This window comes from Dipodomys ordii, unplaced genomic scaffold (assembly GCF_000151885.1).
Source record: "Dipodomys ordii isolate 6190 unplaced genomic scaffold, Dord_2.0 Scaffold9, whole genome shotgun sequence".
Lineage (NCBI taxonomy): Eukaryota > Metazoa > Chordata > Mammalia > Rodentia > Heteromyidae > Dipodomys > Dipodomys ordii.
The window spans coordinates 6603146-6625914 of record NW_012267225.1 but is presented as its reverse complement, the minus strand read 5'-3'; the positions used below and the strand labels follow the sequence as shown (position 1 = coordinate 6625914).

Here is a 22769-nt window from a genome sequence, read left to right as displayed (position 1 = left end):
CCCGCCCTCTCCGGACCGGAGCTGCGGCTCGCGTGGGGAGGCGGGGGGGGGAGTGGGGACTCCGGGACCCGAACTTTCCGGCCCACGCCGCGGGGCGTGCTTTGCGCGGCGCCCGCGCTCCCCAGTGTGGTGTGCGGGGTGTCGGCGTGGTGTACGCGGCGGAGTTGGGTGCGGGGTGCACGCAGGACCGGCTGTCCGGGCCGGCCCGCGCGGGGGGACGTGGCCCATGGCGGCCGGCGGCGGCAGACGGCCCGTGTCGGCCGCGTCTTTGTAGGCGGTGCAGATCCCGAGCCGGGCTGCGGGGTCCGGGTCCCCACCGCGCCCACGGTGCAAGCTCTTTCCAGCTTCTCGCGGGGCGTGTGCACGGGGTCCGGGGTGGTTCGCGCGGTGTGCACACGGCGGCCGGGATGCGCGTGGTGTCCGGTGGCACCGGCGGGGTTTACCGGGCGTCGCCGTCGCTCCCCGGTGCTGTACCCAGGGGTCCAGCGGGCTGTCTGCGCGTGCAGCCGCCACAGCTCACCTCTTTGTCGTGTGCCCCTGCTAGCTGGTGTGTCACCTGCGGGTGTGAATGTGGACCAAGTAGCTCCTTGGCCCAGACAGGCCACCGCCACCCCCCAATCCACAGGTTTGTGTAAGGGAAGCCCCTCCAACCCCGGGTGCGGGTCCCCGACCCCTGCTCTCCCACCCGGGAGCTCTGCTTTCGGTGTTGCATGGAGGCCAGCACATGGCCTGAAAGTCGCAAAGTCAATATTGACTTTTTTTTAAAATTTTTAAAACTATCACCGTTTTATTATGAGAAGTGTAATCTTCCAAGACCTTTCTTATTTGGGGAAGAGGGGAGGTCCTTGGTTCTCTGATTAATGATGGTTGGAAGTTATCAAAAGACGGTATTTGGTTGTGTTTTAAGTTGCCGAGTTGGAGTGTTTTCTGGTAGGCAGGATGAGTGTCTACTTTGTTCAGGTAGGTGTACAGGCATGTCATTTTCCCTGTCTTCACTGCTACAGGGAAAATATGGTTATGAGATGGTTGTCCTGGGAATCAAAGATCAGAAGGTAAGGGATGTCACTGTGGTACAATCAAAATAAACTATTGTGATTAACTCGCCCGTTGAGAGGGTTTCTGTAGTTTACATGGTAACTTTTTTCCTATGGATCTTGTTCATGGGAAAATTGAATCTCGTTTTTACATTCTTTAAGGTGGGCAGTTTAGTTTTGCTGTTGTCATTTGCAAGGTATTTAAGCAAATGCACACATGAATGCTTCCAACTTTTCAAGGAAAAAGTACATTGAAATATTAACAGTTTATATGGAATCTGGATATGAAATGATTGTGTGGGTACACTTTGTGGGTGTCATTTTCATGTTCCAGTGAATGTCATGTTTCTGTGAACTCTCACCCTTGTACACTTACCTTCCTTTTCTTTTTGGGGTAGTTCAGAAGGTATAAACTAAGAGCCATGCATACTCTGGTATGCTGGCTTAGAGTTTTAAGAAGTAACCTATGCTGCTCTGACATTGCTTTCTAAAAGCCCTGTGTCTTTGCTTTGCTTTGCTTTGCTTGTCCTAGGTCTTGAACTCCACCTGGGCACTGACCCTGAGCTTTTTTTTTTTTTTCTTAATAATTCACACTCTATCCACTTGTACCACAGCTCCACTTCTGGCTTTTAGGTGGTTTAATGGAAGATAAGTCTTGACTTTCCTCCCTGGTGCTGGCTTTGAACTGTGATCCTCATATCTCAGCCTCTCAGCTAGGATTACAGGGTGGAGCCACACTGGTGCTGGGCTACTGTCAGAGTTTTATTACCTTCACTATCTCTTAATTGATCCTCCATATGACATTTAAGCAATGAGGACATATTTTGGGGAAAAAAATTAACATTGAGACTTAGGTGATAGTTTTCACAGAAAACCTTAACTCAGATCTGATCTTGACTTTGTTTTGTTGAGAATGATTAGCTGTTGTTGGTTTTTGTCGTTGTTGTTTTGCTCATTGGAGTGGGGACATAGTAAAGTGATTGAAGCCCAATGGCTTGGCTTTGAATCTTGCTTTTTGTCATTTCCTAGGAGAGAACTTGCCAGGCTTAGCCATAGGGAAAACAGGGATGGTAGTAGTACTAGATGAGTTATTAACACCCTTGAGACAATACCTGGTTTTCCAGAACTACAGGATAGCTTGACATAAGCTGAGCTCCAATGGATTATTAATCTGTGTGTGTGTGTGTATGTGTGAAATATACATCCTCAACACTATTCTCAACTTCCTTACTGTGATCTAAGATTGCTTCTTTTCCCCAGTGAAATGAGTGATCAACTGAGTGATTTCAGTTGGAAGAAGATGGTGCTTTCTGTCCTTCCAAAGGTTCTTTTCACATTTATTTACAGTGTTTGCTTTGTTCTGTACCAGAAGGACTGTGGATTGCATAGCCATCAGTGTTTCTTAAAAGCTGTCAGTGTGACTGTTCCCTCTTGGAAATTGTAGGCTTAGTGTTTGGGTGTATGTACCACATCCATTAGCTTTTGAGACCTCATATGCTCACATCATAGATTTAAGTGAAATTCACAGATAATCTGAAACCATAGGTTATCATCAGTACATCATTAAGTAGAACATTTGTGCTCTGTGCTAGTAGTTATATGTAGGTATTTTCCATTTTTCATTTTTGTTTTTACTATGTTGTTGCTTTTCTCAGTGAGCCTTTCCTCCCTTCCTCTTTTCCTCCCACCCTCCCTGTCTTTTCTTTCTTCATATAAAGAATAGAAGGAAGGATAAGTCTATTTATACCTGGTAGGTACTCGTGGTTTGTAAGCTCAGTTCAGGATAATAATTGTTAATGTGGAAGAGGAGAGAACACAGTGTGGCACACTCACATATGTGTCTGTCCTGTAGGGTATGTTTAACTGGCATACCTGCGTCTGAGACTCTCTCCCCTCTCTCTCTTCTCCCCTGTCCCCTCTCTCCCCTGTCCCCTCTCTCCTCTCTCCCCTCTCTCCCTTCTTCCCTTCTCTCCTCTCTCCTCTCCCCTCTCACCTCTCTCCCCCTCTCCCCTCTCCCCCCTCTCTCATCTCTCTCCTCTCTCTTCTCTCCTCTCTCTCCTCTCCCCTCTCCCCTTTCTCCCCTCTCTCCCCTCTCTCTCCTCTCTCTCCTCTTTCCTTTCTCCCCTCTCTCCTCTCTCTCCTCTCTCCCTTCTCTTCTCTTCTCTTTCCTCCTCTCTCCTTTCCTCTTTCCTCTCTCCTCTCTCCTTTCTCCTCCTCTCTCCTCTCCTTTTCTCCTCTCTTCCTCTCTCCTCTCTCCTTTCTCCTCTCTTCCTCTCTCCTCTCCTCTCCTCTCCTCTCCTCTCCTCTCCTCTCTCTCCTCTCCTCTCCTCTTCTCTCCTCTCCTCTCTCTTCTCCCCTCTCTTCTCTCTTCTCCCCTCTCTTCTCTCTCCTCCTCTCTGCTCTCACCTCTCTCCTCCTCTTCTCTCTCCTTTCTCCTCCTCTCTCTCCTCCTTTCTCCTTCTCTCTCCTCCTCTCCTTTCTCTTCCTTCTCTTCCTTTCCCTCCTCTCCCTCTTCTTCTCTCTCTCCTCTCTCCTCTCTCCTCCTTTCCCTCCTTTTCTTCTTCTCCCTCCTCTCCACTCTTTCCTCTCTCTCTTGTCCTGAGACTTGATCTCAGAGCCTGGGTCTTTGCTGTTTTGCTCAAGACTAGTACTCTACCAGAGTAGCCACAGTTCTACCTCCAGCTTTTTGGTGGTTTATTGGAGATAAGAGTCTCATGGACATTCCTGTTGGGGCTGGCTTTGAATCATAGTCACCGATCTCAGCCTCCTGAGTAGCTAAGATTACAGGCATGAGCCACCAGCACCTGCTCAATCTCTGATTTTTACATTAATTATCCCAGAAGGTTGAAAATGAGCATGCACCACACTCTTCAAAGCTGTTTACCTGAAGCAATTTTAAATTTTGATCCATTACCTCCTATCTCTGATGAATAATACAAATAAATGAAATAACACAGGGTGAGAGTTAAATGAAGATTTTTCTTTTTTTTTTCTACGTTTGTTACCTTGCTTTTGTGTAATTGCTTCAGGTTTTATATTCACATGTTTGCAGCAGACTAATTGTCAATAGAGAAAAATTGCATGTCAATTCTTCATTTCATCATTATGGAAATGAGTTCCTTACCAATATTTTTTTCCTAAGAATTTTGACAAATAATAACTAACTGGTTTGGGTTTGGTCTGCTTCTACTCCTCACTCAGTAGCTTTGAGTGACTTGCTTGCAGTGCCTATTTATTGTCAGGTTTTCTTTTTTTTGGTGGGGGGGTCCGGTCGTGGGGCCTGAACTCTGGACCTGGGTGCTGTCCCTCAGCTCTTCAGCTTAAGGCTAGCGCTCTACCACTTGAGCCACAGCGCCACTTCCAGCTTTTTTATTATGTGGTGCTGAGGAATCCAACCCAGGGCCTCATGCATGCAAGGCAAGCACTCTACCACTGAGCCATCTTCCCAGCCCCTATTGTCAGGTTTTCAAACCAAGTGCAGCTCTGTCTTGTTGCAGTGATGGTAGGTGTTTGTGACCTGGAGTGGAGGTTTTTCTCCAGCTTACCTTGCTTACTGCCTTCGGCTGGATCTGGGAAATGTCTGAGATATACAGACTTACAGCAAAACAAGTCCCCTGTCACGTATTACCTGTCTGCTCTGCCTGAGCACTTGTATACAGACACTGAGTACCTTACCCATTTTTTGTGTCAGTCCTGGGACTTGAGCTCAGGGCCTGCTCACTGTCATTGAGCTTTTTGGCTCAAGGCTGGATCTCTACCACTTGAGCCATAAATCCTCTTTTGACTTTTTGATGGTATATTGGAGATAAAAGGGTCCAGTGGACTTTTTTTTTCTTTTAGCTTAGCCTAGTAGTTGTCTTTTTAATTATGGAAAGTTCAGCTCCTGCAGCATTTCTTTGGAAGTTTAAAAATATTTATATAGTTCATTATGTATGTGTGTAGGGAAATTTAACAGTTTTTAGATAAGTAACTCACTCAGTTCATCAAAAAAGTTTAGTTATTCTTGTATTTGTTTTTTTGTATATTTTCTATTTGACATTTTGGGTTCTAATTCAATTTTCTTTAAAAGGAAATTCATATTAGGAAATTTGTTTTGAGGTAAGATCGTTTAGCATTTTTGGTAACAGAGTTTGTTGTTATGTGCAAACACTTCATTGTTTTCTTCACACTACAGAGTCATTATAAAGCATTGGGTGTGTGTCAGATTTCACATAACATTGGTAACTTCAGTGAGTGTTCAGAGTGCTTACTCAGCAAATGACTGGAAATTTGCCTAACTTTATATAGGACTAAAAGAGAAAAACGTAATGTAATACTGTTCTATCTGATTTTAAGGAACCATACTGTTTTTGCTCTTCAGAGTAGAGATGTATGCTTGTGTGTATTTATGTAAGGCACTGTGTTCCACATGAGTTGGGAGCTGTGTGTTGCTGAACACTTGTATATAAAGTGTTTTTTGTAAACTGATATTTTCTAAACTAAACTAGTTTCACTTTAAGTGCTTTTACAGTTCAAGTTACTCTGGAGTTAATCAGTTTCATATGATCGCATTAAAACGTTAGATTTTATTTGCTAACAAGTAGAATATACCCAGTTTGAGTATATTTATTTTGTTTATTGCTATATTGTTATTTGAAGAAATATTGCTATGTGCAAGATATTTGTGTACCATAACATTGTAACTCTAACACAGTTACGGAAGCCGGCATCACAGAGAGGAAAGTCAGTGTGTATGAATTAAGATACACTGAATATTCTAGATTTTTTTCTAAGTTTTAACTTGAAGATTTGCCATATTAACTACCTATGCTTTATTTTTTTATGTTTTGCTTTGATAAATTATCTTTAGCTATAAGAAAGGGTTTCTTTACCATCTATGCTGTGTGTGTGTGTGTGTGTGTGTGTGTGTGTACAATAGTTGTACAAAGAGGTTTCAATTTAATATATCCATTTATGTGTTCAATGTGTCTTGATTCCTATGGCTCCTTCCATTATTCATTATTCTCCTTCATTTATCCCATGCTCACCTATGCCCCGCCCCACCCCATCCCCAGTTCTAGGGCTTGAACTCAGGGCCTAGCCTTTCTGCTCAAGACTGGTGCTCTACCAGACACAGCTCTACTTCTGGCTTTTTTTTTTAATGGGGGGTGCTCAATTAGAGATAAGAATCTCATGGACTTTCATGCTCAGGCTGGCTGTGAGCTGTGATCCTCAGATCTCAGCTTCTTGAGTAGCTAGGATTACAGGCATGAGCCACCAGCACCTAACCCTCCTTTCCTTTTTAAATCCACTTTGTTATAATCAGTTGTTTTTACACTGATCTGTTTAAAAATAGAGCTGTAGCAAATACTAAGCATATGTTATATTCTCCCGATATTATTTGAACATGTAACAGAGAAGTAGGCCCATTAAAAATTTATAGTGTTTTTAAAAAATATCAAATTTGGTCTGCTTATATTGATGTGTATTTAAAATCTAAGTTTAAAAATGAATGACCTTTCTTCCTGATTTATGTATTTGATCATGTGAACATAAAAGGAAGATACATATAAATACTTTAAGTGGATTTCTATTGAGAGCTTGTCACATAATATTAATTCATAACTGGGATTAAAATGCTATTTTTAAAAGTCAGGAAAGTACTGTGATTATAGCAGGAGATAGGCCTGATAGGCATTTAAGTTTACTTAGGCACACAGGTTGCTTTAAAAGCTGTGTAAGCAATTTTTCTGGAAGCTGGGTTTCCTCATAAATACCTCCTGGGGCGGCAGCACCCTTTTTACTATTATGATGGTGGTGATGATGAAGACTTCAGCAGTTGTTTGCTATACAGTTCTTATACAATATACAGGACTGTGTGGAAATCATTGTACCGGGTTCATGATAAGACAACAGGCCCAGGAGGGTGCCATTACTGTTACCCAAAGTCACACAGATAGAATCACGTTAGTTGGTGAGGAGCCACCTATAGGCACTTGTAGGATGTCTCCCTGATGCCAGCCAGGCTCCTTGGGTCTTTGTACTACTATACCCCCACCTACATAGGGCATTGTTACAAATCTGCATCAGTATGTAGCAAGTGTAGGGCTGGGATGTTTCTCTCTGCTAGAGTGCTTCCCAGGATGCAGAACTTGGGTTCCACCCCCAGACCCAGGACAAGCACACATGCGAAACTATGCTCACTGTACCTGAAAAGGTGGAAAGAAAATATCAGGAGTCTGGACATCAGAACATTCCATGAATAAAGCTCTGATGAGTCCCAGCTTCATTGACTTCGGGAGCTAGAAGTAGTCTAAGGAACAACCATAGATAACTGGCTTGCTTTCCTCTGTTTTCTTTGGCAGGGCCAGGATAGTCATATACTACTTAGGAGAAAAAAAAAAGCTAGAAAGTATTTGGAATTAACTTCAACACTGATGTGTTCTTGCAGTTCTAGAAGTCGCGGTCTTGAATCTGGTACAGGAGAAGCCCCTTTAGTTCTCTGGAGCAGCTCCTTTCTGGAGTGCAGTGCCGTTTTCTCGTGGTGCCCATATCTGTAGGGTGTGTGCCTTCATCCAAACAGCGCATAGTCGCACAGGAGGCGTGAGATGAAGGGAGGGAGAGACCCAGACCCACCTCTGCCGCGCACCACCCTGGCACTCACAGCGGTGACGTCGCAGTGGAACATTGAATATGCTTTGCTCTCTTCATAGCTAGCCAGACTTTTGATAAAGAAATAGACACTCAAGACCCACCACGGGGCAGCCTTCTCAACTCCAGAAAGATGATGAGTTTTTTTAGCTGTCTGTTACTTCTTTGTGTATTTGTTGATTGTTTCTCTATCTCAAAAGTATACCGGAGAAATACTGTGGGAAGAGGTCTTTAATTATCAGTTGCCTTTTTGATGTGGAGTCCTCCAACCAACATAAATGTATTTTAATTGTTCAGCTCTTACAGTAGGAAAAAAAGCATTTTTTAACCATCAGTTTTTTCTTAAATTTGTAAAGAATATAAAATCCAAGGTAATTATTATTATTATTATTTTTACTGTTTTCTTATGGATAGAAATACCAGATTTAATCTCTGGAATTTTCAATTTGAATACCTATGTATTCTTACCACTATGCACATATTCTATGAATATAATCTTAAAACATTTTTCATTTCTGATCAATATTTCAGAAAATACCATATGAATCATTTGAAATTTAAATTTTATTTTCTATTCAAACAAAACTAGTCTCTGGGCCTTTCAAATGAAACAAATCTAAACAATTGCCAATCCAATTTAAGGTTGGAGATTCACTTGTTTATTTGCATATTTTAAGCACATGCTAATGAAAATATATATTAATATAAGTCTTGCTGGCCTGAGCTCTTTTGCTCAAAGCTAGTATTCTAGCACTTAATCCACAGCTCTTACTTGCAGCTTTTTGGTGTTTATTACGAACTTTGCTACCCTGGCTGCTTTGAACCTCAGTCCTCAGATCTTAGCCTCCTAAGTGGCTAAGATTACAGACATGAGCAACTGCTACTAGCTAGTTTTCTGGAATTTTAAGTGAAAATGATATAGAACCCACCTTGGGGACAAGAATGATTTAGTATTCTTCTCAATAGTGAGTGAGCCTTTTATACACACACATACACACACACACAATCAAAATCTCTGGAAGTGGGTGTGGGCTCTTAGTTTTTTTTTTTTTTTTTAAGCAGACATTGGTGTATGTGCCTTTTACAAAATATTTCTGGTATTTCCCTGACCCTTCCGCTCTGTGTCTCAGAAATTCTCCTAAGAATCATACCTATGAGGTTTGTAGCTTAATAGCGGAATAAATGTTTAAAATTCATAAAGCACCAGGAAGGATCAAGGTCAGCATTACGAAGCAGACAAGGCAAAAACCAGATCTATGACAATAACTTGAAAAGGAACTGCTAGACTGCCACTGTACCACTAGACTAGTGTCAACCTCCATCCCCAGGAAACACAGCCTCCAGGCTTTTCAGGTTTCTCTAAGGTGTAATTTTGTGTGGCGAAGGGAGTAGATCTAGGAAGATGGTTATCGGAGGTGAGGTGTGGGCTGCCCTGACCTTGCTGTAATCATTGCTCACTGTGCTTTGTATCCGGAGATACACAGTGTTTAGGAGATAGGCTGCTGTCTAATTTGAATATTCCAATGAGGAAAAGGTAAGTCTGTCTACACCCACTTCTGTTTCTGATTATAATGCTGCCAGCACACTTCAGGGTCTGGTCTGTGCTTGGTTTACTGGCCCCTAACTCGGACATTTATTTTATGTCACCTAGGCTTTGGGTTTGTTCTTTCAACAAGTTGTTTTTAAAAGTATAACTGGCACCAATATTAAGTCACCAGCTTGGTGTTCCATTTAAGGTAGGCTGGCATCCGAGGTCCCTATCAGTTTGTGCTATCTGACTGCCATCATCCCAGTGATCCAGTCCTTTCGTTTATGTGGTGTCCTACGGAAATTTCTTTATCTGTTTCTTACTCTTGTGTTGCCTCTTGTTACTTAAGCTTTTCACTGTCATTACCTTCCCAATTCTTTGACCTGGGCACACTGACTTTCCAGTAAAGTGCTGTGAGTTAAGTAGTTCGGTGACAGGAACACAGACATAGCCTGCTCTGTCTCATACCAGCATCTGGACACAGGGCAAAACCAGGTCTTCATGGTCTCTCTGCCCCCACTGGTGGGACGAAGCAAACCTGGAGCCCACTGGGACCGCTGTGGGTCCTGGAAGCCAGTGTGTGTTTATCCCTGCCCTTGAGTGTACCTTATTTCTCCACTTACCTCATTCTTCCACTTCACATAATGACTGAGTGAACTTGCTTCATGTTCCACACACCTCTCTCTCCCCGCGATCTTGGAGCCTGCCTTGGCGTCCTCAAGAAGAGGGAGCTACTTCCCTTTGTCTCCTTAGCTTATTCTCTTTCCTCTACAAATACTCTTCCGAAGACTGGTCTTTGGTGGTTGTTTCTTTTTCTTTTCAAAGTTTATTTCCTTATAAAGATGCTGTACAGAGGGTTACAGTGACATGAGTAAGGTAATAAGTACAGTTCTTGCCAAGTATTGTTACCCCCTCCTTTGGTCTCTCATGTTCCCCCCCTGCTCCAAGTTGTAAAGTTCATTTCCAGCATGGTGTTTTTGTGGGTCTCATTGTTGCAATGGGTCATCCTGTGTCCTTGTTTCAGCATTTTGTTATTCCCCTTTCTCTCCCCAAATTAGATAAATATATATATATATATTATATAAATATATATAAGATGCAAGGTACCAAAATCAAGTACAGTGACAACAGGGATATACTGTAAGAGGAAGAACACACAAAAGAAACAAAAAGAATCAGAGTACATTAAAAACAACAGCAACAAAAAACCTCTTGTGTCCATGTCTTGGGGTTCATTTCACTGAGTATCATCTTATATAGTCATATGTACATAGCTTTTGAGCTCGTCTGCTAAGATTATCCTAGACATATACTAACTATTGCAAATAAGGGAAACCATGGGACCTATTTTTTTTTGGGTCTGCCCTTAATATGATATTAAGCAGTTGTTGTATCCATCCACAGATTTCCCACCCTGCTCTAGCACCGCTTCTTGTGCCATTCACCAGTGGAAATGGTTCAGATCCCCACGCCTGGCTCTGTGTGTCAGTTATTCATCAACAGGGACACACGGCTGACTCTTCCCTCCCTGAAAGACTTTTGTTTGTTCCTTTAATGTCACACTGTTTCACTTCTCTTTATACCTTTTCACTGTTTCTGTGTTTGTAAAAGGAACACCTCTTCTGCTGCCTGAGTTAAGCTCCAGGAGCCCGAGTGTTCTGCCCCGGGACTCGTGAGTTTCCTTGCCTCCTTCCCTGCCAGTGTCTCTCAGAAGGGCATCCCCGTTAGCATGTCCCTTACCACCAGCACCACATGCACTGTCAATGCAGCTCAGACACCATACAGAGAGCGTGGCCGCCAGTAGCATTACCTGTTGTACCCTGAGTGTCTCATGTCTCCAGAAGTCAGAAGATGGGGTGGGCTCCAGGTGTGCAGTCAGCAGCTCCAGGGACCACATTCCCACCCTCAGCACCAGCTGTAGCCCAGGCCAGGGTGGCAAGGTGGCTGTATCTCCACTGGGCATTGTCTGAGGAAAAGGAGCATTTGTAGGACCTGGAACACCTGCCTCCCACCTGTCCCCAGCACACCTCCCTCCTAGTCACACAGCAGCTGCTGAAAACCAACAGCAAGGGCCCGTGGCTGTTGGGAGTCTAATCACTTTCCCTTACCAAAATTCTTCAGTGAGCTCAGTTGCCCTTCAAGTCTCAAGTCCTTTATTCTGTGTTGTCATTGTAGTGAATTGTCAGCTTTGTCAGGGCTGCAGTCTCTAGGTGGTCTAACCTTGCTGGTCTAGACTGAGTGTCCCAGTGGTCTCTGACTCGGTATATTGATCCTCAAGCAGGGCAGCCGGCCCTGACCTCTTCCCAGCAGCATTAGCTCCCACAGCATCTACACTCAAAGCAGCCAGAATTGTTATTTAATACACTTAATGCCAATCAGATGATCAACATTGGCCAAGGAATTTTAGCTTGTCTAGTAAGAGAATAAATAACCCTTCACCATCTTAAATATGATGAAAACCAGTGTTTCACCTGCCCACAGCACTTACAGTAGTTCACTGAGTTGTTATTCATCAGCTGCCAATTTTTATGGTTTTGTTTTTTATTATTTAAGTTGTTGTACAAAGGGGTTACCACTCAACGTGTGTGTGTCAGTTCATGAGTACCATGGAGATGTTTCTTTTGCAAGAACAGCACAAAGCAAAGCCCTAAATCTTCTTAGTTAATTCCTTTTATTTTTGTGTTTTGTCTTTTAAATTCTAGGGAGCTAATTATATGAGAAATAGTGTTATAATTTAAGAAGCTTTGTAATTTAAATAGACATTACAGCTCTTGTGAGAAGGGCATCTACTGTACTGTAGGAGAGGAGAGAGCCCACAGTAGTCTACTTTCTTTTCCTCTTTTACGGAACCATGCCAGTCCTCAGACAATAGAGCGGACACCACTCACCTTGCTCACCCCATCCTCAAAAATAGTAAAGCAGAAGTGAGTATGGTGGCTAACGCCTGTTATCTGGCTATGTGGAGGTGGAGATGGGGAGAATGGTGGGAGGCCAGTCCAGGCAAAACCTCAAGACTAGACCTGAAAGCTAAAGGGATGTGGCTCAAATGACAGTGCCCATCTGGGAAGTTCAGGTTCCTGAATCCAGACTCCAGTACTTCCAAAAGAAAGGAAAGGGAAAGGCCAATAGCGAAGCAGAAAAGAAGGTTGCCTGGAGCCCCACCCTGCCTGTTCTCCCACAGTGTGGGCTTGCTGTTTGTCTAGAGAGTTGTGAAATTTCCTACTCTTTTTCTGCTGCTCACTCATTATCTCTGTGTATAATAAAATGAAAAGCTTCACCATTGTGTGTCTTTTATATGGAGTGGATTTTTGTTTTTTTGTTTTTTCTGGATTTTTGTTTTGTATGTAGTTTATGCTCTACTAGATAGATTCCCATTCTGTTCAACCAGTTGCATTTTTTTGCTATTACAAATAATGTTACAAGAATAACTATTATGTATGTGTGTATGTATATATGTATTTACCAGTGAGAAAAAAACCACATGTTTTTGCAGGTTATTGCTGTCCTACCTTCCAGAAAAAATATGACATTTTGTTTTCCTGACAGTGGTGTGTGTGAATGCTTGTTTCTCCCAAGGGGAGACCCTTGGCCTGCAGGCCATATAAGGCCCATAGAATCATTTGTTGCATGGCAGGAGATGCATGTGCTTTCATTTCCAAATAACTATTTTTCAGTATTTATTGTGAATTTTTTAGAAGTATTTCTCCTGTTTTCTCTTTTCAAAACACTTGTTATCCACAAGTTGTATCACCCCAAGTTTCTTCTCTCTTTGTGCATTTCTTGTTGTCTTCTACTTTGTGAGCTTCAGCTCCATCCTCTAATCCTTTTATATGTCTTATTTTAAAATTTCCTAGATATTTATATTATCCCTGTTAGGATTTATGCATCTCTATTTCTTACTCTTTCATGACACAATTATATATGTCTTGCAAATCTATACTGCTCTTGCATTTTCTGATTTGCGTTTCCCCTTTCCTGTTTGTTTGCTGTTTCTCTTTCTCATATTGAAAAGCTTATTTTTAAATGTTCGGTGATATACCTATTGCTCATGGTTAAGGCCGAGACACTAGAAAGCTGCCTGGAGATCCTGTACATGCACTTTAACTGTATGGATAGTAGGCAGCCATGTGGCTTTTTCTTTAGGTTCTTTCAAATATCAACATCGGAAAATCTTATCTGATGCCATTTAATTTTTCAGAAAGATATTTGCATTCTTCGGTCTCTCATCTGAGCCTGAGTTCAGGCATCTGAGCTTTGGTAGTACAAAGGGACTGCCAACTCTTCATGTTATATAGTTTTCTACTTCGCGCCTTGGCAACCCTCCCAACCAGCTGCAGGATGAATTGCCCTCATTGCTGTCTGTGGAAGGCTGCTGCTTCCTCTGAGCCTGGAGTCCAGCATTGTCTGTGCTCTGTGCACCCTCCTCCTCTTCCAGTTTTTACTCACGCACCCAGCCACTCTCCTTTCTGCACCTCACACATGCTGAGCTCTGTCTCTGTGAAGCCTTTGAGCCAGACTTTGTGGCACCTTTTTCCATCATTCAGATAGGACCTCTAATCCACAGTGCTTCAAAACCTGAAACATTTTCACTGGTGATAGGACAATGTCACATGGAGAAAGTTCTGTCCCGGACCTCATGTCATTTAAAACCAATACACCAAAGTGTAAACACACTTCTAGGCTATGAAGTATATACATGAATTTGATGTTTAGACTTCAGTATCATCTGCCAGATATCTCATGATACCTGAAAAACATCTGAAGAACTTCTAGCCCTCAGTTTTTAGGTGAAGGGTACTCCACTTGTATATCATCATCTCCTTAACTTTTTTCTAACAGGCAGACTCAGTTTCTCTATGCCAGGATTACAAGCAGCTGCAACAGTTTAAAACATTGACTCTTCTTCACATTATACATTCATCATAGGTGGACTTCACTTCACCCTCATTATGGGATGAAGGCTGACTGCAGCCACCATCATTAGCACTAGTGTGGCAAATCACAATGAGATTTTTAATCTTCCTCTGGGAAAGTGGTATGAATTTTTTTTTAAATGCAAATCCTGGGACTTAAACTCTGGGCTTTGGTACCATCTTTGAGCTTTTTGGCCAAGGCTAATGATTTATCACTTGATCCACAGATCTGCTTCTAGCTTCTTGGTGGTTAATTGGAAATAAGAGTCTCAGAGACTTTCCTCCATGGCTGGCTTCAAACCATGATCCTCAGATCTCAGCCTCCTGAATAGATAGGATTATAGGTGTGAGCCACGGGCACCCAGCTTTGAATCACTTACTTCCCATTCATTGCATCTCAGTGCAGGGGGCAAGTGCAGCGCTATGGATGGGAGGTAGTAGAAACACTTGCTGGCTGTCTTGTGACTCCCATGCAACTGTGAGCACCCAGGCCAAGCCGCTTCCTGCGCCCCCCAGGCAAGTGACTTGTGACAGCGATGTCAGGCCCATTCAGCTGGGGAAGAACTTGATTGCCACATGTAAAAGTAAATGAAGTTGGACCCCCTATCCCATTTTGTGTACAAAAGCTCACAGTGGGCCACTGACCTACATAGAAAAGCCACAGTGATTTAAAAAAAAAAAGTCTTGGGGAAAAAAATAGAGCTTCATGACTTCAGTTGTGATGGATTCAGCAAAACTCCAAAGTTACCAAAAATAATCCAACTGAAAACTGGGTGAAGGTTGTGCACCAACGTTTTTGCAAAGGGATGTACAGTCACCCAGGAAATCCAAGAAATGATCCTCAACACCACTAGATGTTAGGAACATTAAAGTAGAAACCGCACTATTTTGTACCTCTCCAAATGCCCAGGATTTTAAAATGAGAAATAAAAGGTGAAAAATAATGGAAGATAGTGATGTGGGAAAGTGGAATGCTTGCGCTCCGAGCTGTGATTGTAGAGTGATAACAGCTGCTGTCGGGGAGTTTGCTGACTCACTGAAAGGTTCAAGTTGGAATTACTGTGTAATCTCGCAGTTGCACTTCTGGGTATATACCAATGGAATTGAAAGCAGCCACTTACAGGCCAGTGTTTATGATAGCCCCGAATCAGGAACCCCCAGCTACTTACCCATAATAACAAAAAAGTGTGATACATATCTTCAGAAGTATTACTCAACTATAAATACAACCGAAGAGGATTTGTTAACACGAGCTACATACAGTATGGAGGAAACTTGAAAACCTGATGCTCAAGGAAATAAACCAGACACAGAAGGCCAAATTTCGTGTGAGTCCACTCATGAAATAATCTTGAATAGGCAAATTCGTCAAATAGAAGACTTGAGGATACTAGAGGCTGGGAGGAGGGAAACTTAGGAAATCATTGTTTATTGCTGGTGGGATTTGGGATGATGCAGCAGTTATGAACAGGATAATGTGATACTCACAAAACACCACATGTAGTTCACGTCACTGAGCTGTATAATCAGGTAAGTTGGCAAAACAGACTATTCTATGCTGAAAACAGCCGAGTTGCACATTTCATATTTGTGAATTGCATGGTATGTGTTTGTAGCTTAGAAAATCTGCCTTCAAAACAATGTTTACATTTCCCCATCCATCATTTAATTTTACAGCATATTCCTTCAAATCTAAAGTCTGTTTTATAAGTTGTTATTGTTTGATTCCCCCAGAACTGATATTGGAGCCATCTTGCTTATTTTGAGGTATTAACAGAGAAAAAGCTTAATCTGACTTCGTACTTTAGAGTTGGAGACTTGGGGACATAATTAGGATTAGATAATGTCATAAGGCATTATCTGTGATGAGTACTGGTGGCTCTAGAAGAAGAGGAAGAGAGCATGTGCAGGCTGCCTGGCTCTCCTTGGGATGCCCTTTACTGTCTTTATCCAGGGACTCTGCTGCTAAAGAGGTTCTGCCTTGGAACAATGTCTCCTTGGAACCACGTAGATAAAAATTTAATTATAACTCATCTAGTCTAGAGTGATGTGTTGTTAGCAACAAAAATAGACCAAAACCCTTGAAGAACAAGAGACGAGCATATGTTAAAAAGCCCGATAAAGTTTACTCTGACCAGTTTTACTGTCCAGAGCCTTGTTGAATATGTTGCCTGCTTCCTGCTTTTCATCTAATGCACTTTACTCACAAGAACCTAGTAGAAACTACGTTTGGGACTCCTGTTCTTCCACTTCTCCAGTCCTGAGCTTGCTGGAGATGTGGGGCAGATTGCCATCTGATTGTTTCGGAGGTTGTTGGAGATTATTGAGATGCAACCCCCTGAAGACTTTGTAAACAGCCATTTTTTTAATAGACTAGCTTTATAACTGTAGTTTTTATGTAGAGCTTGTGTATGCAAGTTTTAATAAGGAAAATTGCAAGGCAGTAACAGAATGCCCAAAAAGCACAATAATTCTGATCCATAAAAATTTATGAGTGAATTACAATTTTGTTGACAAGAGAAATCTTCTAGTAAATTATTCTGGTTGCTGTTTGCCCATTTGGAAAACTGTTCTATCATCTCAATTAATATCATATTGAGGAAGAAATTCCACTATAGTGGGCATGCAAAGGGCTTGTGAGTCACTTTTCTGTTGATAAGAACAAAATGAAACTGGGCGTTAGTGGTTTAAGCCTGTAATCCTAGCTACTCAGGAGGCTGAGATCTAAGGATTAAGGTTCAAAGCCAGGCAGGAAAGTATGAGAGTCTCCAATTAATCACAGAAAAAGCTGGAAGTGGCACTGTGGCTCAAGTGGCAGAGTGCTAGCTTTGAGCAAAAGAAGCTCAGGGACAGCACCTAGGCCCAAAGTTCAAACCCCAGGACCGGGGGGGGGGGAAGTAATATGCTAAAAAATAGTAAGAACTCTTGTTAGATCTCTCAGGGAAGTGAGGCTTCATTGACAAACTGAAGAGACAACAGGTAGACACAAAAAAATACAGATGGAGAAGAACTGAAACACACAAACAGAAGGCGGTGGAGGAGAAAGCTGAGCTGTCATTGATGTGTGCTGGAGTTAAAGTGTGGACCATTATGAGGTCTACAAAAGCATCAGGGATTCGGAGGTAGAGAGCTTCTCCACATGGTTCCGAGTTTTATTTCCAGCTGCTCAGCCAGGATCTCACAGTAGGTATCAGGAAAACCCCTTTGTGCTTTTGGAGCATTGGGTATGTATGTGGAAAGCAGGGAAGAACCATTTTCAAATACTCCAGAGCATTCTGTTGATTTCAGAAGAAGCAATTTGAGGTTCCGTCAGCTTCTGAGCCTCCTTACTCTGTATTTTATGGAGCCTAATCTGCATGGGGGAAAGGAGATAGCCACCCCTAGCCATCCTGTCATACAAGGGAGGGAAATGGAATGAAAAGGGTCCTTGGTGTGTCATATTCAAGTGTTAGAAAATTAAAGAAGAAAATCTCGAAAGAAGCCAGAGGGGGGAAAAGCACTTAGTATGGAGGAGCAGAATATTAAGTCAATATACAAAAATTAATTACTTTCTTACATGCAAACATGAACAAGTGTAATTTAAGATAAAACATTACCATTTACATTAGCATAATATATGAGAAAGAATACCAAATTCTGATAATGGTTACAAAAGAACTCAACAAATAAGATGATATTCGTGGATGGGATGACACAATATTGCCATGATGTCAGCACTTACCACTTCGATGTGCAGATTTCATGCAGATGTATTCAGAACGTTTTGCATAGGTATAAGCAAACTGACCATAATATTGGCATGAAGAAGAGAAAGACCTAGAATAGCCAAGATGTAATAATGAAGAACAAAGGCAGAAGATGCGCAACCTCCTGGGGAGCTTCAGTCATCAATATATACCACTATGGCCACAGTGAAGGAGCAGAGCAATGAGTGGGATGGAGCAGAAGGCCCAGACGACCAAGAGGTGTGGCAGCATTGTGGTGCACACGTGATCTTTTCAAGAAATAACGCTGGGACAACTGCGAATTTGCAATCTTTCAAAACAACAACAACAACTGAGCGTGGCTCATAGATCTCAATGTAAAATGCAGAACCATTAAGCTCTTGGAAATAAACATCAGGAACAGGCTTTGATGACCCTGGGTTTGGTGATGGCTTTTAGGGCTCAACACCAAACACATGCCCAGTAAAAGAAATGGCAAATTGGAATTCATAAACCTTTTGCTCCGTGAACAACAATGTCTAGAGAATGAGAAGAATAAGGCATGGCTTGGGAGAGGATCTTTCTGAGATGCATCTGATAAAGGACTTTTAACCAAACTATGCAAAGGATACCTAAAACTGAACCATAAGAAAAGTCGGTTAAAAATGGGCAAAACTGAAATTGCAGAGCTTCTGCATGGCAAAGAACATAGCTAGCAAGATCAATAGCCCACGGATTGGGAGAAGATCTTCACTAGCCATACAACAGACAAGGGTCTCATATCTAAAATATACCTGGAACTCAAAAAATTAAATCCCCCAACAACAAATCTTCAAAGAAACAACTGCCCAATAAATAAGTGGGCTAAAGACTTAAGGGGAACTTCTCTGAAGAGGAAAGAAGGATGGCCAATAGACACATGAAGAAATGTTCAATCTCCCTAGCCATAAAAGAAATGCAAATCAAAACAACATTGAGATACTACTTCACCCCAGTTAGAATGGCTATAATCAAGAACTCTAATAACAACAGATGCTGGAGGGATGTGGACAGAAGGGAACCCTACTGCATTGTTGGTGGTAGTGTAAACTTGTTCAACTGCTTTGGAAAGCAGTATGGAGGTTCCTCAAAGGACTCCACATAGAGCTCCCCTATGACCCAACAATCCCACTTTTGGGCATTTACCCAAATGTTCACAAACAAGACCACACTAAAGCTACCAGCACAGCTATGTTTATTGCAGCCTTATTTACCATAGCTAAGATCTGGAACCAACCCAGATGCCCCTCAGTAGATGAATGGATCCAGAAAATGTGGTCTATATACACAATGGAATTCTATGCCTCCATCAGAAAGAATGACATTGCCCCATTTGTTAGGAAATGGAAAGACTTGGAAAAAATTATATTAAGTGAAGGAAGCCAGGTGCAAAGAAACATAGGTCCCATGGTTTCCCTTATTTGCAATACTAGTATATGTCTGAGACAAGCAGAAAAGGTCAGATAAGATGATGTTAAACAAAATGAACCCCAAGATAAGGACACAAATGTTTATTTCTTGCGATTGTTTCTAACATATTTATAAGATGATTTCTTTGTATGATTGCTTTGTATGTTCCTCTCCCATGGTATAACCCCTGTTTTCACTGTATTTGCTGTTGGTATAATTTGTGGAGGAGAAGGGAAAAAAATGCTTAAATAGGGATATAGGTAGACCCATTGTAACAATGAGATGTACAAGACATTATGTCGAAAAATGAACTTTACAACTTTGGTGGGGGGGTGTTGGTGGGGAGAAGGGAAGGGGAAACAAAGGAGGATGCAATAATGCTTGATAAGAAATGTACTCATTACCTTGCTCATGTGATTGTAACCCCTCTACTGTATTTTCACAATAAAAAATGGGCAAAACTATGTCTACTGAAGTAGAAATGGAGATGACAAATGAAAACCTGTTCGACATGTGTGATGAGAGAATTGAATCACAGTATCGGGAGCCTACTCTGAGTACATGCCTCTTGCCAGACTCAAATCCAGCACCAAATGCTAGAAAAGACGAGGAGCAGCAGGACGCTCGTTTGTGGTTGATGGAAATGCAGACTGGTGGGGTCATTTTGAAAGATGGCTTATCCATTCTGTTAAGCATGCTCTTCAGTATTTATCTCAAGTGGCCTGAAAGGACAATGTGCATACCCAAACTTCTGTATGCAGCTCTGTTTATTGTTGCTAAAATTTTTATGCAACGAAGGTGGCCTTCAGGAGGCAAGTGGATCAATAAACTGTTAAGTCCAGCCAACAGAATATTACTTAGTGTTAATAAAAATGCTATCAAAGCCCATGAAAAGACTTGGAGGCAGGTCAGGTGCATATTGCAAAGGGAAAGTCAATATAAAAAAGCTGTGTGGTTCCAATTACATGTCATTCTGGGAAAGGCAGAACAGTGGAGACAGCAAAAGGATGAGCAGTCACCGCAGTCGATGGGGGCTGAGCATAGGTGGCGCACGGATGATTTTGAAGGCAGTGAAATTATGCTGTGTGCCTCCTTGTCATTTTACACGCATGAGACCCATAGAATGTTTAATGCTCTGAAGGAAAGCCGTGGGCCTGGGATTGTCACTGAGGGTTCATTGGTTCTGACAAGTTTCCATTGCCCTGGGACATGTTGCTAGTGGCGGAGCTTGTGTCTGTGTGAGGTCTGCAGGATAGGAGGGCTCTGTGTTTTATGCTTAATGTGGCCAGGTGTGGTGACACTCACCCAAAACACCCAGTACCCAGGAGACCGAGGCAGGAGCATGCCCTAAATATTAATAATTAAAATTAATTCCAGCTGGATTACAAAGTCCGTATTTAAAAATAAATTATAAAAAACTCGAGAAAATACAAAATGATTTTTTTCTGATCTGAGTGAAAATACTTAAAAGGAACTATAAAGATGTCTAGATGTTAGTGTCATTTAATGTGTTAAGTGGTAAAAGGCAAAGATTAAAGCACTTTATGAGTAACATTAATACATCAAGATGTTTATATAGGTACACACCCTTTTATTTAAGTTTATACACACAACCAGAAAGAGGTTTAGAAATTTCTCGTAAAAATGTAAAAGGATGTGTGTTGGTGTGACAGAGTTCAAGTCAGGGGAATGGGAAGAGGGAAACTTTGCTTGCTCTCCGTGCGGGAAATGGGAGCTGTATACTCCAAGCGGTGCTTGCTATCTGTAGCAAATACATGTGACCATGTCCTCTAACAGCTCTAAATCCTTACACAACAGTGATACGGACTTTTGTGGAAAGTTTCATGCTTATCTAGATTACAATGAAATGTACACTAAACCAATAGGATTCAAAGAGGCAGGCACCAGTGGTTACACCTGTGATCCTAACTACCCAAGAGGTGGAAATGGGGGAGGATTACAGTTCAAGGCCAGCCTGTGAAAAAGAAATTTGTGAAATCCTATCTCAACCAAAAAAACTGTTGGTGTGTACCTGCCACCCCAGATATGGAGGGAAGTGTAAAATAGGAGGGTTGAGGTACAGCCAGACCTGGCATCAGGCAAGACCCTATCAGAAAACCAGAGCCGGAAGACCTGGAGGCTTGGCTCAAGTGATCTAGTGGCCACCTTGCAAGTGCAAGGCCCCGAGTTCAAACCTCAGTACTGCAAAAAGGATTTTTTTAAAAAGGATTCATTTAAAGTTTTTATATGATATTGGTGCAAATCTAATATGCACCATAATAAAAAGTACCAGCAGAAAAAATCAAAATATGCTGATACAGTGCCCACTCCTGTGTTCTCCATCTGTTTTCCTGTTCTTCACATTAGATCAAAACAGTTTATAGATCCACCCTCCCTCTTCTCTCCCCCACCACACCAATCAAGCAACACATTAATTTTGCTTATTTAAAAATTTCTCTAACTTTCTCCTGTTTGTGTGTAGGTGGTATGATAAGAAACAGGAGCCCCTGTATAAACTTAAGAACTACGGTTACCTGGGTATCTAGGGACAGGAAATATCAGTATCACCTGGAGCCTTATTGAAGTTACTTGGAATTGTTAAAAGTTTTCGCTGATATATTTTAAACTACTGGCTGCTTGAGAACCACTAAGGAGCTAGTTATGGAGCGTTGGCTATATCCCTCCAATGCACTGGAACAGAGAAAGGTTGAAGATGGTTAATGACTTGTACAGATCTTATCATCTTTTCTTTTTGATGTCTCAGTTTTTGATAAAACATAAGTGAAGCCCTACTCTGGGGTTTTGTTACTTATATAATATGTAATTTATGTAACTTACTAATTTCATATAGAAGTTTTATTTTGTTCAAAAGTATGCTAAGCACCTTGAAAAACATTAAATGTTGATAATAAATGAGATGACCATAGTTGAATTCAGGGTTTCATTTGAGGAATTTCTGTAAAAGTAAATGAGATGTTTTAGGTGAATTAGGGACTTTGTTTGAGGAGTTTATAATTAATCACACAAAGGGCAGGTTTGAAAAAAAAATGCATAAACTCCCATTAGCACCCGAAAGACAACTGAGTTTGATTTAGATTCCAGGAGCAAAGTTGCTCAGGGAAGATTTCACCTGAGTGAGCTCCAGAAAGCACTGGGAACACAGTAAAGGGGCAGATAGAGTGTGTCAGGGAGATATCCCTTCCCTTAAGCAAAGGCTTAGGAATGGTAAATAATACACTTCACTAGCAATATAAATACATTCTGGTAAGAATGGATTGAAAGTTTGACCTTGTCAATGATGACCTTGAATCATCTATGTCTATAGTTAACATCTTAGATTATTTTCTAAGATTTTCCTGTGTATTGATTAATAGCCAATTGCTATTCATTTCTTGTGTCTAGCACATTATTAATGATATTTAGTAGATGAGAGAAGGCTTTTCTGTCTGTCTGTATCTGTACCTCAAGAGCTTAGAAAAGTGGCTGGTATATAACAGGTATAAGTGAAATC

At 41.8% G+C, this 22769-nt stretch overlaps 1 protein-coding gene across 3 annotated transcripts in view; it reads left to right on the top strand.

Annotated features, from left to right (window-relative positions):
* Zmynd11 (zinc finger, MYND-type containing 11) overlaps window positions 1-22769 on the top strand; it is a 97572-nt gene that overhangs the window by 1264 nt on the left and 73539 nt on the right. The window lies entirely within an intron of this gene.